At 34.0% G+C, this 14,575-nt stretch overlaps 1 protein-coding gene and 1 pseudogene across 1 annotated transcript in view; both read left to right on the forward strand.

The window, feature by feature from the left end:
- Nucleotides 1-7,139, forward strand: part of LOC123813685 — a 32,325-nt pseudogene extending 25,186 nt beyond the window's left edge.
- The window catches only part of LRP1B (LDL receptor related protein 1B), a 1,811,620-nt gene that overhangs the window by 361,987 nt on the left and 1,435,058 nt on the right, over nucleotides 1-14,575 (forward strand). The gene's annotated exons all lie outside the window — the stretch shown is intronic.

The raw sequence follows: 14,575 nt of genomic DNA on the forward strand, positions 1-14,575 counted from the left end.
TTTTGTGTTTCTCCAGAATTTTTAAGTATAACTTACTTTTTTTGTGATTGAAATGATTTTTCCTTAGTATAGGTAGTCCATCCTGCAGTTTTATAATGATATGTTATATATCTTTAATATCACACATTTAGATTTTAAAAACTATTTGCTATTGCACATGATGTTTTAATGCAAGGGTGTCAAACTCATTTTCAACAAGGTCCACATCAGCCTCAAGGTTGCCTTCAAAGGGCCAAATGCAATTTTAGGACTGTATAAATGTACCTACTCCTTAACTAGGGGCAAGGAGCTCGACACTGCCGCTGGGTAGAAACAAGGTGCTGGGTAGAAACAAGGGCCCAATAAAACAAGGTGGAGGGCTGGATTCAGCCCATGGCCCTTGTGTTTGCCACCTGTATTCTAATGGACATCTTTTATACCTCTAATTATTATTAGACAGATTATAAAAAGTGAAATTACTTGGTTAATATTATGAAGACCCAATTTTTCTTACACTTACACTATAAAAATATATCATACTGTGACTTTGCCATCATGTAGTAGTGTCATAAAAACAAACAAGGAAACAACCACCACACAAAATAACCTAGCATCATTATGGTTACATTAATTTACTGTGATAAAGATATTCATCATCTCTTTTCTTGGTTTCTTTCATTTGTTTTTGTTTACTTTTCTTCTCTCTACCTAATCCCTCCCCAAGCCCCCCACCCTGGTTAGTACCCTGTCTAGGGCATTTCACCTGAGTGCTTCTTTTTATTGAATCTCTATTTACTAGTTTTAGAACATTGTCCCCTGTAGGTGTCCTATTAACTCTATAGATCAGTACGTAAAGGGAAAAAAATATTCAGGCCAGAAATTTTCCTTCTCGTCTTCAACCCCAGCATGTATGATGAATGCAGCAAACACACGCCTGATAGACTTCTCATCAGGAGCTGTTTGGAAGCACTATCATTTCCTATTCTTGTAAGGACATTTATCCTTGTCTGGCCTTTATGTTTCTTTTCAAAGACTTCTTGCATTTTTACCAATGAAGTTAACTATCATGATTTGGTTTATCATGATTTAGCTTAAATCTTGCTCTTTGAACATTTATAAAGATCATTTTATTATCTAGATCAAAATTTAAAGGGCAGACTGATTTTTCTCAGCTCCCACTTAAAATCCATTTTCTAGTGGGTAGTAATCTATTTTCCTATAAATGTTTTAGAAGTGACACTTTCTTAAAGATCATACATACAAATAAGATAAAAAATAAATTAAATAAAAAAACAAATGGTAAACATCAAATGAAATACAAATTTATTTCTCTGCAGTAGGCTATAAACTTCTCAAAGGTTGGGTCTGTCCTCTTTCTGTCTTTCTATATCTTGTGCCTAGTAGAGTACCTGGCTTATAACAAGTAATCAACAGATGAAGAGATTAACAGATATGTATTGTTAAGTCATCACTGAGTTTATACATTCAAGATTTCTCTTAATGATTATCTATTGATGTCTCATTTTTTATCATCATACCCTTTTACAATAATTATTCATAATATTTAGGTATTTTATTCAGTATATATAAATATATATATGTTCAATTTGTTACATAAATTATTGAAGTTTAAAGTAGACTTGTAAAAACTTAATATTTGGTTAAATAAAAAATACATTTGGTGTTTAGCTTCTAGGACTCTCTCAAACTTCTAGATTATTATATGTGGTTCTGAAATTAGAAGAACTATAGAGGCTAAAATCATTTGAATTGATAAAGTAGATTACATTAAGCCATATGTGATTTTTTTTTGTCTGCAAGAATATAAAATACATTGAGATGTTCCAAATTTAATACTCCTACAATAATCATTAACCAAGGGAAAAGGAGAAATTGTGCTCTTGTTTATGTATGAATATTCCCAAGGAATATATGTAGGTTAATGACACACTTAAGGGCCTTACATCTAATTTGCATAAACTGCAGCTGTTGAATTTGCATAATTTGTATATACAGCTATAACTTGTTTTGTCCATTTTCTGGCTCTAAACAAGTTTAAAACTGCTTCAAAATTTGTTATCCTCAAATTTATCCTGTTGCATTCACATATCATCTTTCTGATGTATATTATAAAGACTTGGAAAATCCTAAATTAAAAGAAATGACCAGTAAACTATGAAGAACCATTGAAAGGAATATCTGAATTACAGTTAATAAAAGAAAGATTAATTACTCCTCTACCAATACATGTACCAAAGCTTATCATGTTTTTATTGATCTTAAATTTTATTTATTATAATTGTTATTGCTTCTTCTCATTCAGTATCGCTGAAAGTTTAGTGGGCAAGTGATTCCCCTGGGGATCCTGTGAACTGCAGATTCTGATTCAGTAGGTTGGTGATGAGGCCTGAGATTATGCATCTCTCACCAGCTCCCAGGTGATGCTGACCATGCTGACAAAGGAATCATACTCAGAGAGTGAATTTTTAAACCATAGGAAATGGTGTATCACATTGCCATGATGTTTTAAATAATTTTATTTTAAATCAATAATGAAAGCCTGGAAAAGGTACTTTTAAATCGATTTAAGTGGATTTTATCTTAAAATTTTTACCAGTAATTGCTGCTACAATCCATTTATCACTTAATTGGGGTGAAAATTATATAACTTAAACACACACACATATATATTTATACATATGTTGTATACAACATTTTGGAAGAGATCTAATCATACTTAACTTCAGAATTAAAATATTTTAATTCTATAGCTTTGCTTATCTTATTTTAAAATGTTTAATTAACATAGATTTATATTTAACTCCAGGATGAATGCTTTTGGAAAATTGAACTTAATTCCTGTTTAATTCAATATATTTTTTAATTGTATGGTGCTAGTCAGTTTAATTTGAACTCATTAAAATCAAGGATCCTTGTATCAGGGAGAGCTGAGTGATTGGGTTGTTAGGAAAAGGGACCATAATTAAATAACCACAGTTTGATAATTCCACCAAAGTGTTTTCAAATATCCACATACTGATTCAAACACTTGACATTTATGGAGACATTAATAACCCTGAATCTTCTGGCAAAAGGGATGCAGAAAAAGGTAGAAGGGGTGAAGACATCAATTAAAAGAGATTTGGGGGGTACATATCTTGTTAACTAACAGCTATTTGTTCTCTTTATCAATATGGAAAAAAAGAATCATGATATATTAAATGTTAAGTATCAAACAATTCTATCTTTTAGCACAATATATTTACTTCGTCTTTTTACTAAACATATTTATACATAGTTATACAAATTTTATATACTTAAAATTAATATATAGTATATGCTATGCCACATTTACATTTTTTATTTACCCTTGTGTGATTCCCCACATCATTAAATTATTAATGAAACTATAAATATGTAAATTTGGAATCAACACTTTTGATTCTCTTCTATGGATTGTGCTCTATGTGCAGAATAACAATTAACTAGTCAATTACCTATTTCTAGATATTTATATTTGTTCAGATTTTTATTATGACTAGTGCTACAATGAATATTCTTATTCAACATCTTTTTCAACACCCCTTCTACCTTTTTCATCTTTTACATTACTTTATTCTTTTGTATGATTCACGGTTTTTTTAATGTTTTATTTATTTTTATTTATCTTTAGTTAAGCATAGTTGGTATATAATACATGAATTTCAGGTCTACAATATAGTGATTCAACATTTATATACCTTACACCATGATAACCACACTAAGTCTAATCATCCACCTCTGTTCAAACTAATCAAAAATTTTTGACTATTCCTCTTCATCTTTTTTACCCATTCTCCCACCCATCTCCCCTCTGGAAACCATCAGTCTGATCTCTTGTTTCTATGACTTGTTTTTATTTTGTTTTATTTGTTCATTTGCTTTGTTTTCAAATAAAATCCTGGCAAAAAGATTGGAAGAATATAAACATTTTAATATTCTTGATACATATTTCTGAACTGCTGCTCTTTTAGCAACCTTCTCACTACCAGTAAATAAGATTTTCTCTATCTCATTACCCAGACTGATCAGTGATATTGCAGTATTTTGCAAATACACCACTTGAAGTGATAACACACAATTGTATTAACTTACATTCATTTTGATTATTACCTTAGACTTAATATTTTCCTAATGGTGTATGGTTCATCCATTTTTCCTGATTTAAGGTTTTTACCAATTTTAATTGGTGTATTTAAATTTGAACACTTGTATTTTCTTATTGGTTTGTAAGAAAGTATTTACATTAGAAAGACTAATTGCCATATTTTTATACAACCTGTATTCCCTTTTTATTATTTTCCTTTTTGAAACAATTCATGTTATTTTATTGTCATAGTTTAAAAATGTATGCAAAAGTGAATGCTAAGTCTTCTCCACTCTAAATACCTTCCTCTGAAAGTCCTCTTTCAAAAACAAAGAATTAAAATATCCAATACAAGGAATGATCTAAGCACAACCATTACACTTCTTGGAAGTGAAGGGTAAATAACCTATCATCTCCTCTGTCTTCTTCCCATCATAAAAGGATAGCAGATTTTGGTTATCTTGTATTTTTAAAAAATCCAAATCTGCTTTGTAAGCCATACATTTCATTCTGGACAATAGATATTATTTTGGATGAAATCCTATAAGCCATAGAAAATGGAATCAAATTCCTTGTTTCCAATTTTTTTAAATTCTTAAATAAAAACTCCTAGAATATTTAATACATTGTCAAAACATTTCATTTCATAGTTTGTTTGTTTGTTTTTTGCTTTAATTCCCGCCTAAAAAGTGCAGTAACAAGGAGACAAAAGAAAACACAGTAGAAAATGAATGTTCTAGTGCTAGATGTGATTTAAGCTGTTTTCTATTAGGTTGGAAATTGAGATTATTTCATATTAGTCCTTCAAGGGATGAAATTAAAGGAAGTTGAGTATCTTGACATGTTTTATACAAACAAGTAATTGCATGCTACAGTTACTGACCTTTTTGTGTAGGCCAGTTTAGTCATAACTTCTGGGTTCAAAGATATTCTATTTCTCACACACACACACAAAAGGAGAGACATATTGGTGGTTTGGCTCCATATCTTTTGAGAAATCCTGGTAAACGTGGATATTTTTTAAAGGCAAGTGAAGGAAATTACATTCTGAAACCAATTCACTACACACTCCAATAAATTGTTTGCCACTGATAGTATAAATGGAGCTCTAAACCATATATCCTAAGTATGATACTATGTATTGGTAAATAAATATTTTGGGAGATACATACACATCTCTTAATCATCCAGATATCAGTCTATTCCTTGAAATGTTAATTTCTTGAATTATACCCAATTGAGTAAAAGAATCCATGCATTTCTAAATCTGTAACATTTATTAAATTGCTTAAAGAAGTAACCTGCTCACCTGGAAAGATAATAGTGCCTTGTTAAATCTCAATTATCCATGCTAGTGAAAAGTAATCGGTCTGGGGATTTTGTTCACTGCAGTAGAACTCTTAGAGGTCAAAAATGAAAGAACCTGGGGACAGTTTCCAGAAAATGAGATTCTCAGGAAGACTCTAGGGATTTGGTTTATGAATTCACTTGTGCAAAGGAATGAGAAGTGAAGAAATTCTGTATAATTTTTCTCTGATGACCATCAGGTAACTGTGGTTCTAATAGTTCGGAGCATGCTATATGGGCTATAACTAGACAGCTGTGTACAGTCATGGAAAAGTTTGAAATCCAAATGACTCGTTCCTCCTTTGGAAAATTACCAAAATACCTATTATGTGCCTGTACAGTCCTACATATCAGGATTATAAAGTGAATGAGATGGACAAGATACTCGATTTATGGTGCTGAAATTCTATGTTGAGGTTGAAAAAATAATTAAGAAATACTCAGAGATAAGTGCAATGAAGAAAAAATAGGGTGATTTGAAGGAATAACCACTATACAGAAGACTGGCAGCAGCCAAAAGAAAACCCTAAAAGGGAAAGGCGCTACCAAAGAACATCAAAAGGCAACAATCATTGAGAATGGGGTGATGGAAAGTGGGATCCAATCCCCAAAAGTGTCTGCCTTTCCTCCAGACTTCAGTATTTTAGAGATCAAGAACAGTGGCGACACTTAATGTTCACGTCGTTGAAACAGCAGCAGCAGAAGGAAAAGTTGGCAGCTAAGGAAAAAAAAGAGAGGGAATTACCTTTTCTGTTTACACTGGTAAGATATTTTTCTCTTTGCCTTAGGCGAATAGGGAAGCAGGTTTATAACATTTTACATTGCCTGCATGAAGTTTTGCATACCTGTAGCCTTTCAATTAATGTTATTTATGTTTCAATAAACCACCATGCCAGTTTAAAAAAGAGAGAGAGAGAGAGGCTCTCAGTGATAAGGCTCCACCAAAATCTATACCCAAGAGGGTTGACAACCAGCAAGTGTGCAATGAAACCACAGTAGATGCTACTGATGAAGAGGGTGCCTCTGATGAAGCCACAGATGAATTTGCTTCTTACTTCAACAGACAAACTTCTTCCAAGATTCTCCTTACAACATCAGATAGACCTCATGGGAGCACAGTACAACTCTGAACAGCCCTGTAGTTTTACCAAGCTCACATGTTTATTACAGAAGAAGAAAAAAATTATTCCATAGCACTACTCAAGAGATTTCACAGATATTATTGTTATTAATGAAGATTATAAAACACCAAATGGATTAATTCTGTGTCACTTGTTAACTGCACCAACTGCTCATTTTAGAATGAGCAGTATTCACTGGGTAAAGAAATTAAAAGAAGAGGCAAGGACCCCACAGAACACATACCCGAAATAATTCTGAATAATTTTACAACATAGTTGGGTCCTCCTGTTGGACAGATGTTTACATCTCTCTTCCCCCAGAATCTTCCCCCGGTATATGGGAGGCAGGCTGGTATATTCCACAATCAACAAGATAATATCTCTTCAGATTTTATAGGTACACATTCAAGAGTGAAAATAAAGTGGGAATTCAGGAACTAGGGCCATGTTTTACCTTAAAAGTAAGATCTCTTCAGAAAGAACTTTTGATTCTAAATATGGAGAGTGTAAATGGGTCCATAAGCCCCGGTGAAATAGAGAGAAGTAGAAGAAAATTCCACTTATAAAGTAACTGAAGGAATAGTATTGGATTTTGCTAAGCAGGCCTGTCTTGAAATTGAATTGTGACAGAAGATGATTCAAAAAGGCTTTACTGGTATCACCTTCTTTCAAGTCTGGACAAATTACCCAGTGTCATGGATTATCACTCACTGTTTCTGTAAGAAATGAAAATAAAAGTAATTTTGGTAAGAGTTTAAGAAGTTGCAATTTAGGTTTTCTAATTTTTTAAATATTTTTGGTAACTGAATAATTAAGTTGGAATCAAAAATTGATCTAATTTCCCCTGTGTACCTTCATGGAACATGTAGGCCAGGGGTGTCAAACTCATTTTCACTGGGGGCCACATGGGCCTTGTGTTTGCCTTCAAAGGGCCAAATGCAATTTTAGGGCTGTGTAAATGTAACCACTTCTTAACTAGGGGTAAGGAGCTTGGTGCTGCCACCAGGTAGAAACAAGGTGCAGGGCCGGATTCAGCCCACGGGCCTTGTGTTTGCCACCTCTGATGTAGTCCATAGAAAAAAGGTGCTTGGTAGATTTCTATGTAACCAACACACTGGTTTTATACCAGGCTAATTTTGGATCTGGCACATAGTTTTTAATTCAGTTTTCTGAATGATTGGAGGCCAGGTGTCTGGCTTGTTTTAACATTCCCTTAAACCTGTCAGAAAGGTAAAAGTTTTTAAGTTAAATTGTTTCCCAAGAACTTGAAGCAAACTTGCAAATTAATAAAGCCAATCTTTGGATATTTTTTCCTACTACATTGTACCTCATTACATTGTATTGTCTTACTCCAGAAATTGTCTTAAGTTCTGACGTTTTTCTTAGATGTAATGGTAATATCCTTACAAGGGGTTTATTAGAAATATTGGTTATTAGAACAAAGTTAACATTGTAAAGTACTGTGAATAGAAACTGTAATATTAGCCACTCTCACAGACCCATAAGAGAAGTATAAAACTTACCTTTACTTCTATAGCAATCTTGGAAATACACAGCATAGTTATGTGAGAGGACAAACAATAACAACCCATAGTGACAATGGAAAAATTGCCATTTATCTTAGGGGTTCAAAACAAATTAATACATAGTGTATTACCAATAATTGAGTAAAAACCATTTTTATACTAAGTGCTTATTTGTATGCTGCTGCTATATATATAAAATAATCATCCTTGTGAAATAGAGATTCATGAAAATTCAGAGAGATAGATGTTAAGGACTGACATAAGCAGAGGTTTGTATAGTGTGGCATGTGTTAAAGGGATAAGCTTTTTGAACAGCCTTCAAATTTAGCTATCTTTGAATATTTGTTGGTTCATGAACAGTGGTTTAGAGAACATGAAATGGAGGAAAAAAAGGTGAATTAGGGTAAAGTATCAAAAAACAATTATTTTCTGAACAGCAGTACATCTTGTGCTACTTTTACAGCATTCATCTAAATGGCAGTTTATGAAGTACTTTCAATTAAGCAGGCACATTACAGGGTTTCTAGAAACAAATGAAAAATAGGATGGGAAATGACTATGGTGTAACTTATTTTCAAAGCCACTCTAAAGTATGTATCATTTATGGTTTATAAATAAAGATTCAAAGATTAAATTGCCAAGATCATTTCCAAAATATTCTCTGATCTTAATTTTTAAAAATGTTAATGCAAAAATCTCTTAAAGTTGAGAAGAATCTGAACACCCCTACAAAATAAGCAACAGCATTGCCGAGAGTAGTTTGATGATCACACTACTATTTACTTAGATAAACCTGTACGCAAAGGGAAATGTGTACACTGACAGTGCCTATAGTGATATTTTAACAGCAAAGAACTGACAATATCCTAAATGCAACTCAACCGGGTAATAGATAAAAATAGATATACAGCCATTCAAATGACTAAACAATCTACATGGAAGATAAACCAAAAAATGCATGTTGTAAAAAGTAGAAACATGAGCACACTGACTTTAAGATGTTATCTATGTGGAAAGGTGCAAAAACTGTTATCTTTTATTAAACATTTTTTTAAAGATTTTATTTATTTTTAGGGAGGGAAGGGGGGTGAGAGAGAGAGAGAGAGAGAGAGAGAGAGAGAGAGAGAGAGAGAGAGAGAGAGAGAGAGAGAGAGAGAGAGAGGAGAGAGAGAAACATCAATGTGCGGTTGCTGGGGGTCATGGCCTGCAACCCAGGCATGTGCCCTGACTGGAAATCGAACCTGGGACACTTTGGTTCCCAGCCCACGCTCAATCCACTGAGCTACACCAGCCAAGTCTTATTAAACATTTTTTAAAAATTAGCGTGATTTTATACAAAGTGATTGCAGCTAAGGGACAACTTTAGTCAGTGGGTCAGGGAAAGTCGCATTTGTGTAAAGTCTGCTCAGTTGAGTTGTTTCATAAGAGGTTATTTAGAGAGTTTTCACTAAGGAAGTGATTTGATGCTATTTTCATTATATTATATATGTATCTATACATCTATATCTATCTATCTATCTATCTATCTATCTATCTATCTATCTATCTATCTATCCCTGACTATCTATTTTAGGGAAATGGTTGGGTAGACTGAAAGAAATAAATATGGAAAGGCAAGTGACCAGGCTGTAGCAGTAGTCCAAAGAAAAGAGCTAATGTGAGAAGAAACCAGATGCTCTTCTGGGCTTAGTAAGCCTTCTTGATCCACAGAATCTAGATGCCTTTGGTATATGGACAATACTGCATTCAGATGATGACTGGAAGGCTCACGTGGGTGCAGAAGGGAGAATGAGGCAGGTTATGAGATCTGACAACACAAATTAAACAAGATAAATAAAAAACAAACTGTATTATCTTGGGGTGTGATTCTGAGCCTTGGCTGAACATTAGAATCATCTGGAATATTTTAAGAAGCACAGCCTAACTCCACCCCCACTCACCCTGACCACCACCAACACACCACTGCTATACACACAGCTCAGGATTCTGATATGTTTGATGTGGAGTATAGTTGAGATAGTGAGTTTTTTAAAAGCTACTCAGATCATGCTAATTCACAGCTTCTTCTGAGAACCATTGGTCTGGGCAGAATTCAAAGTAGTCAATGACACAGAGGGAAGGTGAGGAAGGAGAGCAAGTTACTGGTGATCTGGGTAGTGGTACCCAAAAGAGCACTGTGAGTGCTTAAACTCTTCCAGGACTGCCTTCGATATCTAGTTCTTAGCAGCAAAACTGCTTCTTTGCTACACCAAGCCTCCAGACTCAAACAAATGTTTAAAGTTTCTTACAAAATATTTCTCCACTTTAGGGCCTTTATATTTATGTAAATAGCACCTTTAAATTCTCTTATGCCCTTTTAAAATTTCCCATGCACTTAAAAAATGCATTTGTAACTACAGCACAAAAATTAAACTTCTTACATAAATATATTTATGGATGCCATTAAACATAAATTTAGTATTGATTTGTAAATACATAGGTCAAGGCTGGTACTAATACAAAAACAAATTATACTCCTCTATTATATTTGAAATACCAGATCATTTCATTTTCACTGAGCTTAATGTATGTTGAGGAAAAATCTAATCTGCAATTTATGTTTTAAATTATAAAGCCCATTTTAATCAGTTACAAAGATTACTATTTATTGTAGAATTTGAAAATGTTGGAAGAAAGATGACTATGTCTTAAATTTAAAACAATTTATATCACATGCAAAAATTGCTTTTCAAGTGGAAAACTCTATATTGCTTGATGTTAAAATATTGTATTCCCATTTCAGGGCTATATAATTATTCTGCTTAGATCTTTGTGAGCAAATATCTAAAATCTTTATCCTTCTTAATTTATTTGTGTTTGTTTTTGGAGATAAACTTGGAATAAAGAAGTTAGTAACATTTCCCTCTTCTGGATAATTTATTTAGGAGAAATTGTCAAGGAAAATACTTTGGAGTAGGGTGGGAGCAGAAACAGGGGACCCTTCTTGGAAATGGTTGTATTACAGATACTTTATAATGTTTGAAGCAACCTCTCATTAGCACATCAATCACCAATAACCCCAGTTCTTAGAAATAATCTATATATCTTTCTGCAGCTGTTAAACTTTTCATTTACAGAACAATTATTTTGTTATTCAATATATTTGAGTCCACTATTTAAGAAACATCTTAAGAGGTAATTTGCAGTAAAGAAATGAGTTTATATGCATTTATTTCTTAGTAATATTTTAATACGTTAAGACTGTTATTCAGTTGTACTTCCTACAGATAACTTTTTACTTCTGAAATTGTTAAAATGTTAAAAATTCAAATAATAAGATAGAGCCACAAAATCCCTTCATTAATATAAATTCTAGACAAAGATTCAAAGACAAGTATATATTTTTTGTTTTTAAATCATTTTTATTTTTCAATTACAGTTGACATACATTATTATATTAATTTTAGAGATACACTCTAGTGAGTAGATATTATATAACTTAGTAAGTAATCATCCTGATTAATCTCATACCCATCTGACACCATACAGCTATTAGAATATTATTGACTACATTTCCTATTTGTACTTTACGTCCCATAACATAAAGTGCTATTCTATACCAACCAATTTGTATTTCTGAATTACTTTACTGTTTTTACCTATTCCTCCCAAACCCCTCCCATCTGGCAACCTTCAAAATGGTTTCTGTACCCAGGAGTCTGCTTCTTTTGTATCTTTGTTTTTTGTTTGTTTGTTTGTTTTTTAGATTTAATTGTTAATGGATATGCATTTTCCCCATTTTAATGTTGATATATTTTTAATTTTCTTCTTCAAGAAGACCCATTAACATTTCATATAATATTGGTTTGGTGGTGGTGAATTCCTTTAGCTTTACCTTGTCTGGAAAGCACTTTATCTGCCCTTTCATTCTAAATGATAGCTTTTCCACTAGAGTAATCTTGATTGTAGAATCTTGCTTTTTGTCACTTTGTATCTTTCTTGTCAATCCTGTCTGGCAGGTAGTTTCTATTAAGAAATCAGCTGACAGTCTTATGGGAGCTCCATTATAGGTAATTAACTACTTTCTCACCTTAATTTTAAGATTCTCTCTTTGTCTTTAACCTTTTGATTTTAATTATCATGTGTATTGGTGTGTGTCTCTTTGGGTCCATCTTGTTTAGGGCTGTCTATGCTTCTTAGCCATGTATGTCTATTTTCTTCACCAGGTTAAGGAAGTTTTTGTCAATATTTTTAAAAATAAATTTTCAGTTACTTGCTCTTTCTCTTCTCCTTCTAGCACCCCCACTATGCAAATGTTGGTACACTTGAAGTTCTATAGAGACTCCTTACACTATCCACCTTTTTTTGGTGAGGGATGGATTCTATTTTATTTTGCTGTTCTGATTGGGTATTTTTTCCTTCCTTATATTCCAGATTGCTAATTTGATTTTTTTGCTTCTACTCTACTGTTGATTCCTTGTAAATTATTCTTCATTTCAGTTAATGCATCCTTCATTTCTGACTGGTCCTTTTTTATGCTATTGATATTCTCATTAGTTCATTGAGCATCTTTAAAACCAGTATTTGAACTCTGTGTCTAGTATATTAGCTTGTTTCCAGTTTGTTTAGTGCTTTTTCTAGAGTTTTGTTCTGTTTTATCATTTGGAACATATTTCATGGTCTCCTCATTTTGGAAACCACATCTGTTTGTTTCTATATATTAGGTAGAGCAACAGCTAATTCTCTGAGAAAAGTAATTCTTACTTCTCTCGGGCTTGGTAGAGTGGCCTAATGCAGGCAGTGTATAGGCTCCAAAGGCACAGCTTCCATGGTCTCCCAAGCTGGGCAGTCAAGGTGCAACACTTATGTGGGCTATGTACATCCCATGTTGTAGTTGAGCCTTGATTACTGTTGGCACATCAATTGTGCAGATTTACCTCTAAGTCAATTAGTTGCAAGGACAGGCTGCAACTACCAAACACCAACTTTCAAACACCATATAGTAGCAGCTGTGTAGGGGTGCACCGCACAGAGCAGAACTTACTTCAGCAGGGCTCAGGTGCCTGCTGAGTCCCCTCCTTGAGTGTGTTGCTTGTGGAGGTGATTAGGTGGTGACACTTCAATATGATCTGAAGCTATCTACTACATGTGCTGGCTTTGTGGCATCCCAGGAGGTATAGGCCAAGGTCATCCAACACCTGTGGTCTGCCCAGGGCCACCCAGCATGAACTACAAAGCATTCAGCAGATAGTTGCTACTTTTACTGGGCCTGAAGGTGCCCAGGTGAGGCCAAGCTGAAAACTGAGACCAGCTGCTGTTAGTGACAGGCCTGGTATCACTTAGGGAGAGGTATGGGGCATGCTAAGGCCAGATGTTGCTAGTTTGAAATTTTTTAGGAAAATCTGAGGTGTGAGACAAGATAGGTCTTTTGTATGGAAAAAAACAATGGAAACAGCTTGAGTGGGCCTGTTGTTGGGTAGAATGGGGCCTCAGGGAATTGCCAAGTCCAGAAAAATAGTGTGAGCCATGTTGGTGGAGTCTCAGACATGGTGCTCACCTACTGGCTCTGTGGGAGGGAACACTCATCAAAGGAATAATGGTTCTACCAGCACCTCCATCTAGGAGAAAGCTGTCCCCCAAGCTATCTCCCTGATACTGTTTCTCTCCATATGCCTCAGGTGCTGTTTAAGTTGATACCCCAGCACTGGAGCAGAGAGTGAGTGAGTCTAAATAAGTCTATGTGTAAGCCCGTTAAGAGAAACCACCTTAGTTTCCCTCATCCTCAAACCCTGCTGGATTTTATAGTCCGAAGTTGTGGGAACTTCTCTTCCTGGCTTTGGAACCCTAGGCTGGGAGGCCCAGTGTTGGGCTGGGACTCCTTACTCCTCAGGGAGGACCTATGCAGCTGAGATATCCCTCCCAGATTTTATCTACCACACATGAATGTTGGACCAGCTTGTTCTGCATCTCTTCCCCTTCTACCAGTATCAATGTGGCTACTACTCTAATTCCCTAGTTTTAGGACTTCCATTCAGCCACTTTTCAGGTGGTTCTGAATAATGGCTGCTCTATAGTTTATTTGTAATTTTGATGGGTTTATGGGAGGAAGCAAGTACTACATTTACCTGTATCGCCATCTTGACTAGAAGTCCAAGGTGAGAGTTGGGTTTGTTTTCTGTCTTTTTATTTGTTAACTCTTTCCAACAACATATCTTCTATCCCATTAAAACTAAATGTGAAAAATAAATTATTTCTTCCTTGAGCAAGAAAGATTACAAAGATATCATTGTAATACTTCTACTTAAATTCTTAAATATTTAGTAGTGGTTGAACATCTTAATATAAGTGATCATATTGAAATATAATTATTGATGCAAAGAAGTATATAGTATAAAATTTTTCTCATGGAATTCATCTAAATTTAAAAAAAAATGCTTCCTAATCAGCTAATCACTTTTAACTCTATAAATCCATTTATATTATATTTCAATAATTAA

This window comes from Phyllostomus hastatus, unplaced genomic scaffold, assembly GCF_019186645.2.
Source record: "Phyllostomus hastatus isolate PE091 unplaced genomic scaffold, TTU_PhHast_1.1 phas_contig_1, whole genome shotgun sequence".
NCBI classification, from domain to species: Eukaryota; Metazoa; Chordata; class Mammalia; order Chiroptera; family Phyllostomidae; genus Phyllostomus; species Phyllostomus hastatus.